We start from the raw sequence: 11,076 nt of genomic DNA on the forward strand, positions 1-11,076 counted from the left end.
TGATGCCCACCATAGTCAAATACCTCCACATGTTGTGGAAGCTCCCAGATGAGTACACGTGAAAAATATTGCCACAGTTAGAACATAAACCAAATCAGGAGAGAAGGAAGGAAAATCAACAGAAATTGGGGGAGGGCTCTTGGTTATGCCCCTGGTTCCAGCAGCCCCACTGCACTGCACGGAGACGGCCGGCACCAGGACCTTGCAGTGAATTCACCGGAAACTAAATGATGCGATTCTAAGAACCGCCACCGGGTGGCAATAGATCCCATGAAGTGTAACAGAGTCTCAGGCTGTTACAATGTTAATGTTTAATTGAAACATCCGGTGCCGGGCTCAGGCATCGAGCGCGTAGACTAAAACATTACACACACATTCTCCCTTCATTTTTTGTTAAAACTCTTGCGATGGCCGGGAATCGAACCCGGGTCAACTGCTTGGAAGGCAGCTATGCTCACCACTATACCACCATCGCAGGGCTAAAAGCAGCAGTGAGTGCAGGCTCCACATCAATACATTCAAACACAACTCTTCCCCTGATCTGAGGCAGAGTGATGGGGCTTGTTCCTGACTATTTCAATTATTGTAAAGCTGGCACAAGGAAAAAATGTGAAATGCACCCACCGCCATTAACTTTCCCTCCCCCACCGCCATCTCTCCCCTCACCATCCCCTTCTCTCTCACTCCCTCCTTCATCTTTCCCTCTACCTCCATCGCTACCATTTCACCACTCCATCCCCCACTCCCTCTTCTAACCCAGTTCCCTCTACTCCCTCTCCCACCCCATCTCACCCTCACAATCTCTCTCCCAATCTCTCCCTCTCCACCCGATCTCTACTTCTCTTAACCCCGTCTCTCCCTCTCCCACCCCGTCTCTCCCTCTCCCATCCCATCTCTCTTACCCCATCTCTCCCTCTCTTACCCCATCTCTCCCTCTCTTACCCCATCTCTCCCTCTCCCACCCCATCTCTCCCACCTCACCCTTCTTCACCCTCCTCCTCACCCACCCCACCTTCTCCAACCACCCTGCCCAATCCAACAGCCTTTTATCCCATTTCCACTATTTGTATAACCAATATATTAATGTGACAAAAGAAAATGAGAAAAAAATACAATTAAAAAAAATATTTCTATGATTTTTCTCCCGGGTTGCTCACAGCCAAGTCCAGCAGATGAATCTTTATTTCATGTAGATTCCAGACCATCCTGAGGATTGGCAACCCGACTTACATCTGTCATCCCTACTTTACCTTATAGCTCCCTCTCCCATTCTCATCTCTCCCCTTCCCAAAACAGGACACTTTGCTCTGGTAGTTAATAGTAGCAATTTTTGGTTTTATACTCACAGAAAAGAATTCCACTTGCTTATCACATCAGTTTTGTGACAATGGGGAGACATTGGAGGTCATCCCACAGCAGTAATGCATGAATAGTTTTTGTTGAATCCGTGAATCTTAAGGTATGGTGTTCTTCAATAAATAGGCGGAGACTGCAGATCAACAATCAACAGGTGTTTACTGGATGAGGGTAGTCTAAAAACAGTACAGATGCCTGCTCAAGGCTTATATACAGGTGTGGTTACTGCCAGTGCTACAGTATACAGGAGCTGTAAAAGTAGTTCTCTCTTAAAAGGTACATACATTACAATTCCTCCCCTTTTAGATTAACAGTACCATAACATTCAAATAACAGTTAACACTTTAACATGCACATTAACTGAAATAGTCCATTTATAGATTCAGTCTTTGGGGCGGCTTCCTGATCCTTTCTGGATAGCGCCTTTCCCGAGTGTCTTGTTCTTGGTGCGGAGGTGATTCTGGCCCCCTGTCGTCGGTTAGTTCATCAGTTTCCGCTGCTACTGTTTCTGGGGTAAATGCTACCGGTATGTCAGGTTCATCCCCAGGTACGCGAGACATGGGGTTGACTCGTTCCTGTGACGCTAGGATCTGGTCGACATGGCGTCTCACAATGTTCTCCCCGACCTCCACTGTGTACATTAGTGGCCCCTGCCATGTGCATATCGTTCCGGGTTGCCATTTCTCTGTTCGGTAGTCGCGGGCCAAGACTGGTTGTCCTACATTGAAGCTCCTTGTCGGCTTCTCATTGATGTGCTGGAATTGCTTATTCTCAACATTTCTTCACACATTTGGTCTGAGCAAATCCAGACGAGATCTCAACCTTCGGTTAAAGAACATCATGGCCGGGGTCTGGTTGGTAACTGCATGTGTCGCATTTCTGTAGGCTAACAGGAAATTGTCCACCTTATGCTGTAGTGGAATGTCATCGTCGCACATGGCCCTTACTGCCTTTTTAAAGGTTTGTACGAACCTCTCAGCCAATCCATTTGTGGCTGGATGATAGGGGGCAGATGTGTAATGCCTTACCCCATTCCTTCTCATAAATTTCCAAAACTCTTCGGACACAAACTGTGGTCCATTATCAGAGCAAATCTGCTCTGGCAAGCCGTTCCTGGCAAATACGGTCCATAGGACTGCAATCGTTTTCTCCGTAGTGGTGGAGGACATTTTGATCACCTCAGGCCATTTCGAGTGCGCATCAACTGCTATTAAGAACATTGAGTCTATGAATGGACCAGCAAAATCAATATGCACCCCTTGCCATGGAGAGGAGGGCCACTCTCATGGGTGTAGAGGGGCATGTGGTGGTGCATTTTGGACCTTCTGGCATCCTGAGCAGCTCTTTGTTAGGTCCTCGATTTGTTGATCGATCCCCGGCCACCACACATAAGCCCTAGCAAGGCTTTTCATTTTCACCCCTCCCAGATGGCCGTCGTGAAGCTCATTGAGCACTCTCTCCCTTAACTTGGGTGGAATTACCACTCGGGATCCACAGATCACTGTCCCCTGGCATACTGACAGCTGTTCTCTTCTGGATGAGAATGCTGGCAACAGTGAGTCACCATGTGTTGGCCATCCCTTCACCGTCAATTCATATACCCGAGACAGTGCCGGATCATTTCGGGTCTCCTTCATATCGCGTTAGTTACTGGCAAGCGTTCAATTATCGATGAATAAAATATTTCGACAGGGTCCACTGCTGGTGCTTCCTCCGCAGTAGGCAGTGGCAGGCGTGATAGCCCATCAGCATTTCCATGCTGTTTCGTGCCCTTCTACTCGATTCCATATTGGTTCGCCCCTAGAAAAAGGGACCATCTTTGTAGCCGTTGCGCAGTCATCACCGGAACGCCCTTCTTTGGATTAAAGATGGAGACAAGTGGTTGGTGGTCAGTCAGCAAGGTGAACTTCTGCCCATGAAGATAGTGGTTGAACTTTTTTACTCCCCATACTAGGCTGAGGGCCTCCCTGTCAATCTGGGCGTAGTTATGCTCGGCTGAGGTTAGTGACCGAGACGCAAAGGCTACTGGCCTCTCCAACCGGTCTGGGAATTTGTGCGACAGCACTGCTCCAATACCATAGGGTGATGCATCACACGCCAACCGAATTGGTAGTGCTGGGTTGAAATGGGCCAACACCTCTTTTGATATGATCAATTCTTTGCACTTCTGGAAAGCTCGTTTACATTCGTCATTCCACTTCCATGGTACCCCCGTTTGCAGTAGGGTGTTCAGTGGGTGTAATACTGTAGACAAATTTGGTAAGAACTTATGGTAGTAGTTCACCAGCCCGAGGAACGACCTCAGTTGTGACACATTTTCCGGTGCTGGAGCCTTGACTACTGCCTCAATCTTTTCAGGGGACTTATGTAACCCCTCTATCAATAACGTGGCCACAATACGAGATCTGCTTCTGGAAAAACTCGCACTTGTGGTGATTAGCTCGTAGCCCATATTCCTTCAATCTAGTGAGCACCTTCTCCAGGTTGGCGAGGTGATCACTGTCATTTTCGCCCGTGACCAGGATGTCGTCCAAATAACACTGGGTCCCTGGAATCCCTTGCAGGGCTTGATCCATTGCCCTTTGCCAAATAGCCGGAGCCGATGCTACCCCGAACACCAGCCGGTTGTATTGGTAGAGACCTTTGAGAGTGTTGATCGTGAGGTATTGTTTCGAGGTTTCTTCTACCTCCATTTGCAGGTACGCCTGGGCCAGATCAATCTTAGTGAAGCGTTTTCCTCCAGATAGCGAGGCGAAAATATCTTCAATCCGCAGAAGCGGATATTGTACCGTGTGAAGGACTGGGTTCACTGTCACCTTAAAGTCCCCACAGATGCGAACCTTCTTTGGTTCCCCAGGCGTATTACTCAATGACCTCTTCATTACAGGAACGATGGGTGTAGCCCACTCGCTCCAGTCCACTTTGGACAGTACTCCTGAACGTTCCAAACCTTCCAGCTCTGCTTCGACGGCTGGGCGGATCGCATAAGGCATTGGTCTGGCCTTAAAAAACTTTGGGCTTGCATTTTCCTCTATTTTAATCGTCGCTGTTATGCCTTTTAGTGTTCCGAGTCCCTCCTGGAACACTTCTTGTGTGTCAGTTAGCATTTTTGACAGTCGTCCAGGTGTGACGTCGTCATCCTTTTTGGCCTCAACCTTCAGTGCCTGTATGGAATGCCAATCTAATTGTATCTTCCAGATCCATTCACGTCCTAGTAGTGGTGGTCCTCCAGCTGGCAATACATATAGGTCCATTTTAGGTATTTCCTGGCCTTTGTATATCACTTTCACCCTTATTTTTCCTTTGGGGTAGACTTTTTGCCCCGTGTACGTCTTCAAGACAATCTCTGTAGCTTTCAAGGGTATATGTGAGAATAGCTGCTTGTAGTCCCTTCGGTTTATGACTGTTATGGCTGATCCGGTGTCCAATTCCATTTTCACTTGGACTCCATCTATCTTGAGCGTGACCCAGATAGTCTGGTGATCCTCCATTTTGATTACATTATGTAGTTTCAGACAACCCAGCTCCTTGCTTCTGGAGTCTATCACTTTTCTGTTCGTCTGAACTACTGTCCATCACCTTGTGTACCTTTTTGTACTTCTCCTGTGGAGATTTCTTGCTGCTGGTTTTCTTCCTTGACCTGCAGACTCTTGCTATGTGTCCTGCTTTTCCACACTGTCTGCACACTTGGTCCTTGAACCAACAATCCTTCTGGTCGTGTGTTGTTCTGCCGCAGCGATAACACTTCCCTGCTCCATATGACATTTCATTGGTGCCATATTCTTGCGGTCTCCGTTGTATCTCTGCAGCGCCCCGTGCGGCTGCTTCGTGTGATACTGCTATGCTGAAAACCTTGTCCAGCGTAAGATCCTTTTCTGATAGAAGCCGTTTCTGGGTTCCTTCACTTTGAAGCCCACACACAAACTTGTCCCTTAACATATCTGCTAGTCCCATTCCAAACTGGCAGTGTTTCGATAGCTTGCGCAGTTCCGTTAAATACTCAGCATTACTTTCATCTTTATGCTGGTTCCTTTTGTGGAACTTAAATCTTTCTGCTATCAGCAGCGGTGTGGGGTTTAAGTGGTCCTGTAGGATTTCCACTATGCTTTTGAAATCCTTATCCACTGGCTTCTCTGGGGTTACTAGGTTTCGCAGTAAGCCATACGTTTTTGCACCCATGGAATTCAACATAACCAGTGCTTTCCTGGCATCTGGCACTTCATTCGCCATGCAGTACACCTCAATGCGTTCCACATATGTCGCCCAATCTTCGACTTCATTGTCGAACGCTGTGACACTGCCACTCTTCAGCATCCCTGGGTTTGGTTAGACTGGCTAAAATGGCGTCTCCCGCGCTCTCCCTTCTTCTCCGCTGGCTCAAAATGGCATCTCCCGCGCTTTCCTTTCTTCCCGCGCTCAGCCTTCTCCGCTGCGGCTTCAAAAATGGCGTCTCCCACGCTCTCCCTTCTCCGCGGCTCAAATGGAGTCTCCCGCGCTTTTCTTTCCCCGCGGACGCTGCTCAGCCCTTGAGCCCTGGCTGCACTCTGCGCGTTCTCCTGTGCGCCTCTCTCGTTGCCGCCACTCGGTCCTGAACCCCGGCTGTGCTTTACCCTCTCTCTCTTTGTTTTCCGTCGACGCCGCTCGGTCTTCAACCCCCGGCTGCGCCCTGTGCGCTTTACCCTCTCTCTTACCCCGTCGACGCTGCTCGGCCTTTTCTGTGCCGTCGGTCGGCTCCAGCCGCCGCTGTCCGGGAAGGGTCTGCGCTGTACCTGTTGCTGGATCGTCGTGGCTGGAGAACCAAGCCCAGCTCTCAACAGCCTCCCCTGCGATGTTCACACTCTGCCGGATGACTGGGCGGTTGCTCGTGGTCGACGCCCGTGCTTCTGGCCTCGACTTTCTTCCACTGTCCTCCAGGAGCGAATCCCTGGGAGGAAATGCAGAGTTGCAGGTAGATTCGAATCGACTTCGTCGCCACTGTTGAATCCGTGAATCTTAAGGTATGGTGTTCTTCAATAAATAGACAGAGACTGCAGATCAACGATCAACAGGTGTTTACTGGATGAGGGTAGTCTAAAAACTAACAGTACAGATGCCTGCTCAAGGCTTATATACAGGTGTGGTTACTGCCGGTACTACAGTATACAGGAGCTGTACAGTTTTCATTCAATACACCCAGCAAGGGGCTTTACTAAACAATGTTGTTGGTATGAGCTCCCACACCAATGGGAGAAACTTCCCATTCAAGGTCATAACTGTGATTTGCATCTTAGTGAGCTGATCCCTAACAGAGAGCTGGGGAGGAGGGGGGGGGGGGGGATCATAGGTCAACCTTTATCTCTCTGGAAATGTCTTACCCCATCTCTCCCTCTCTCATCCAATCCTCCCGCACTCCATCTCTCCCCCAATCCTCACGCACTCCATCTCTCCCTCTCATCCAATCCTCTCGCACTCCATCTCTCCCTCTCTCATCCAATCCTCACGCACTCCATCTCTCCCTCGCTCATCCAATCCTCTCGCTCCATCTCTCATCCAATCCTCTCGCATTCCATCTCTCATCCAATCCTCCCGCACTCCATCTCTCCCTCGCTCATCCAATCCTCTCACTCCATCTCTCATCCAATCCTCTCGCATTCCATCTCTCATCCAATCCTCTCGCATTCCATCTCTCCTCCAATCCTCTCGCATTCCATCTCTCCATCTCTCATCCAATCCTCTCGCACTCCATCTCTCCCTCTCATCCAATCCTCTCGCACTCCATCTCTCCCCCTCTCATCCAATCCTCTCGCACTCCATCTCTCTCTCTCTCCCTCTGAGGCAGAGATATTTCACTTTCTAGTCAGCTAGAGGGAGCCTGAGACACACCAGGCATGATCATATACTCCCTGTAAGAGAAAAGGCCAGTGGTAGTGATCTCAGGAACTGCTACATTGAGTGAGTTTAGCCCAATACAAAGGAAAGATTAAGGGGGAAAAATTCAGTATCAACCATTTTGGAGCGCTAATATCGGCCCGACACAAATTATCGCCAGCGACCGGGAAATTCATCTCCTGCGCCCCTGGAGCTGATTGAAGCGCTAAATCAAGTGCTACACACTGCTCTTAGGGCACCAACGGCAGGGAACGGGGCGCTACCTCAGAGCGCTACTCAAGCTCATGCGCTGTCAATTACCTTGTACTCAGACAGACTGGCGTCTTCTAGTTCTTAAAGGGGAGGGTCCATAATGCTGCACAGCCTCGCCCTGATCATTGCTGATTTTGACATGGGCTTGCAAGGAGGTGCAAATCTTCAACAATGATTATCATAGCTGCTCAGAGGCCCAGGGAGAGAGCTCGCCGGTTTAGCGACCAGGCATTGGTAACTCTGGTTGTGGCTGTGGAATGCCGACAGGCAGTGCTGTTTCCAGACACTGGCAGGAGGCCATTACCCCGGGAGTTCACAAGGGTGTGGAGGAAGGTTGCCCATTACTTATCGTCCAGGAGCCTGGTCCAAAGTACTCACACGCCGTGCCGCAAGAAGTTCAAAGACTTCACTCAAGTGGTCAGGATGAGTAGATGCTTTACCTCTACATCCCACCATCTCAACCTCACTCTGTGCACTGACGGTATAAAGTGTCAAATCCCAAACATTCACCCAACAACTATGCACATCTACTAAAAGTCACATCCACATCCCACACCTTGCAGACATTAACGGCTATTCAACTATGGTAGGCACATCTGCCAAACACATGGCTGCACACTCACTCACGCTGTCCTTTTTCTTGCAGGCCAAGCTCTCTCATAACAGGAGGGAGCAACAATGCACGGGAGGTGGTCAGGCAGAGCTGCACCCCCTCACACAGCAGGAGGAGAGAGATCACAGGCTAATCACGAGCCATGTCATGGGTGCTATGGCAGTTGGAGAGGTCGACCCCCTTGGGGACAATGACGGTATGTTCATCATCTCTCTCTCCTCTCTCATGCCACTTCCCCTCACAACACCAGCCTTTCCCCTTTTCCATCTGACTATACTGCCTCCATTCCTTGCTCCCTTCCTGACCCCCTGCCCTCACATTAAAGCCACTCTTGTATCTTGCTGCTTTCAGATAGTGAGCCACCATCTGACCAGCCTGTCCCTTAGCCTCCCAGTGGCAGCGATGCGGGAGAGGAGGAGAAACAAAAGGCAGAGCCTCACCGCTTGCGACTCCCAAGGGCGAGACATCCGATACTGGGGGCACGCGTTCATTGGAGGGGAGCAGGAGATTTGGATCTGATGTGGGTGAACTTGTGGGACCCAACAGGCTGCAGCAAGCCATGGGGGAAGGGAAGCTCGGGGGGGGCCATCACCCCGGAGAGTGAGTGCGTACACAGGTTCTGCTGCACAGGACTAGAATGAGGACCTCGATATCGCGACGATAAATACTCAGGCGATGAGCATGCATACTGAGCTCATGGGTGCAATAGCAAGGGTGCCCGAGAGCATGGATGCACTGGCTAGGAGCGTGGAGGAGTCCGCCGCCAGCACAGCTGTCATGTGTGTGAACCCTCGAACCCATCCTTGCCTCATTGCAGAGGATAGTTGAATTGCAGAGAGACTGTGGGGACCCAGAGCCCATGCCGCGTGTAATGGGGGAGGTGGCAGCATCTATTGCAGCACAGGCCGAGCAACGCAACGGCTTAGTACTGGAATCGAGTCATTGGTTGATACCATCCAATCTCAGACTGCTCTGTTGCAGTCTCAGATTGATGTCACACAAGCGCTGACTGCTGCCATCGTAGCTGGGTTGTCCACTGGGGATCTCACGTGCCGCAGCAGGCCAGCAATCTGTGCTCGAGCAGATTGCTCCGGATGCTGAGGTTCTGTCCCGGGGGAGTGGCAGTTTGTTGGTCGAGCAGGAAGGTGCTGTCCTCTCTCAGGCTGACAGCATTCCTGCTGCCACCACTGCCACTCCGCCATTGCACCTGCCACAGCCTGTAACCCAGCCAGCCCAGACTGCTGCTGCCTATGCAGAGTTGGTGATGTCTGCAGCCGGGCCCTCCAGGCCCAGAGCTGGTCGAGGGCGTTCTTCAAGGCTATCTGCAGTCTCTGGATCTGAGATTCAGCAGCCTTCCACCAGTATTGCTGCAGCCACTGGGGCCACATTACAGAGGAGCAGTAGGGTTGGAAGGGGGGAAAAGATCATTGAAGAAGACCGAGTAACTAAAATCTTTCTAACATATGGGGGGAGTGTTTGTAACAAAGTTGGATGTGTATGTAAATATATTGTTCACTCTGTTAAGACTTATTTCAATGTGGTAAGAACCGGTTTTGTTTGTTAATGAATTGTTGTTTGTGTTTGTTATTGGTTGTGCTTAATAAGACACAGTTGTTAAGAAAAATAAAAATTTTATTTAAAGGTTACAAATTTCCTGTTACTCATTGGAACTTTGCCCAGTAATAGGGGCTGCGGGATGGCTGTAATGATGTGCTTGTTGATCCCAAAAGCCATCTTCTCCGTCATTCATCGGAAGTGCTGTCTTATGAGGCGTTGACAAACGGCCCTTGCAGAAGCAACATTGAGCGCCTCCCTCCCACGTTGTTGCTGCTCATCCTTCGCTTCATCCTCCTCCTCCGCCTCCTCCTGAGAGATGTTCGCAATGTTCCCTGTTGAAGCCTGGAAGGAGCCGCTGGTGTAGAAATGGAGAGCCACTGTCACCTTCACTGCCACCGACAGACGTGTCCTGGTCCTGAGCGGAGGATGGATTTCTGGCTGCAGGACCACCTCCTTGCTGAAGCTGAGCCTTCTAAAACACTGCTCCTCGGACAGATGAATCTATGAGAATTGCTCACGGAATATCCTGGGAGGGCAAGGTCTCCTGTGCAGAGCCCTGTTGGCCCTCCTCCCTCTGGCCACGTTTTCCACTCTCTCTGCCTCCACCGGTGAAACTGGAGGATGAGGCCCTGTGCTAGTGCAGCCCCCATTAAATCTTCTAAATTGGTAGTATTAAAGCTTACAGAAATGGGAACCTGAAAAGTCTTGCTGACGAACAAAACTCCTTCAAGTCGGATAGCATTAAATGTCTCCAGACGCCTCTCAACCTGCGAATGCAAAATTGATTGCAGACAGGAAAAAGCAGGAAGCGCACGCCTTTAAATAGTGCTCTCCCAGCTGACTGCAAACTGTCCCCCTCTACCTGTCGTTCCTGGCGCCAGGCGCTGAGGCAGGGGGCGAGAATCAATTTCCGGTCCGGGGCGCTACGGGCTTGAATGACGTCACGATCGCCGGGCGCAGGAGGTCATGGTGGTAGCATTTAGCGCCACCGCAAACTGCCAATTCAATTTCACGGGCGGCGCTAAAATCACTAACCAACCGAATTTCCCCCCCCCACCCCCACAAGTATTTTATTGTTATGGTAAAGTGATGGGAAATAGGTGCATCTCACTGTCAAACCTGTATTCTGTTCATTCATATATTTCATGTAAAATAAACCAGTTTGTTGAATCAGTCTTCTCACTCGAGTGATCAGTCCACCTTCCAAAAAGGCAGGACAACACATGCAAGATCATGGTGACCAGTATATGCAACAGGGAATCAATGTCAAAGCCCCAGATTGTAGGGGATGCAAGGTCCACATCTGGGAGGGATCATTGATGTGGAAACCAAGAATATCCGCTGACATTTAATAGGTCACTGGTAGAACATTATACACACACACACACACACACACACACAAACGGAACCAGTAAGTAAAATTACCACCA

At 50.0% G+C, this 11,076-nt stretch overlaps 1 non-coding gene across 1 annotated transcript; it reads right to left on the reverse strand.

Moving 5' to 3' along the window:
* Positions 1–403: 403 nt before the first annotated feature.
* On the reverse strand, positions 404–475 carry trnag-ucc (transfer RNA glycine (anticodon UCC)). The gene has a single exon. It is a non-coding gene; the product is annotated as a tRNA-Gly (tRNA).
* Between the last annotated feature and the right edge of the window lie 10,601 nt (positions 476–11,076).

The sequence above is a fragment of the Somniosus microcephalus genome, chromosome 13 (genome assembly GCF_052327205.1).
Source record: "Somniosus microcephalus isolate GS21.2 chromosome 13, FLI_Smic_1.0, whole genome shotgun sequence".
In the NCBI taxonomy this organism is placed as follows: domain Eukaryota; kingdom Metazoa; phylum Chordata; class Chondrichthyes; order Squaliformes; family Somniosidae; genus Somniosus; species Somniosus microcephalus.